We start from the raw sequence: 1,074 nt of genomic DNA, 5'->3' as shown, positions 1-1,074 counted from the left end.
AATGGCGGTCCACAAACCAACGTTAAAGGTGCATGCCGCCACCTACTGTGCTGGAGTGTGTGGTCAATCACGGTTTCCAACATTTCTAAATCCTCCTACCTAACTCAGTACTTCTGAGAAAATAAAGAAGAGCCCTACTAACTTCTAATAGACCCTCCCCCATCCCCAAAATCCCTTCCAAACCCCCCCAACCCCGTCCAACCCAGCAGAATCTCACCACTAAACCCATTCTCTCAATTCTCCATAATAACATTAATACCTCCAATAGCAGGTCACTCCTATTAGATTTACCAGATGATAAACTATTCAATACAGACAGAGAATCTGACCATACTATAATTCTAACAGGTTGTACGTCCTCCACCCACTGGAGGGCAACTATTATCACCAACAGTTCAACTGAGTATACTGACAGTTCATCTGTTAGTCTTCTACATATCTGCACATCAAATTCAGGAACGTAAACGCCTGCTCCTGTGAGCCCACTATCTGGGTCCTTGCATCCGTCTGTGAAAAGCATTAAAAAAGCATGAAAACTTTTACCAATGTAATTGTCAACCAGTTTCACTATATCACTGACTTCTGACCAATCTTTCCTTTTCTCTACCAAGGTTAGATCAACAACAGGGTCTGGGAGTAACCATGGAGGAACATCCCCTATCACCACAGAAGGGCCAACCTCCAACTCCCTCAAACCACTCTCATCAGCAAGCTTTCCAACTGTCCAACCAAAACCGCTGCCTTGTCTACTAGGATATTCCCAACAGTCATCTAGAACAGTAGCAGTGGGATGCTCAACCTCACAGCCTTTCAACCCAATAAGATAATGACCATTTTTTACGCTGTATATCCAAAGGCATCTCTCCTGCCTCCACCAGTAAGGCACATACAGATGTTGATTTAAATGCACCGTATATCCTTAAAGCTATATACTGGATTCTGTCCAGCTTCTGAAGCCAAGTTTTGCCTTGTTCGATAAACTATACACCCGTAATCAATTGTCGTCCTGATCAGAGCTCTATAAATATCCATCAACGATTGGTTATAAATGGGGTATTGACAGACAGAGACCCA

This window comes from Coregonus lavaretus, assembly GCF_964263955.1.
Source record: "Coregonus lavaretus genome assembly, contig: HAP1_SCAFFOLD_6375, whole genome shotgun sequence".
Lineage (NCBI taxonomy): Eukaryota > Metazoa > Chordata > Actinopteri > Salmoniformes > Salmonidae > Coregonus > Coregonus lavaretus.
This window is presented reverse-complemented; position numbering follows the sequence as displayed.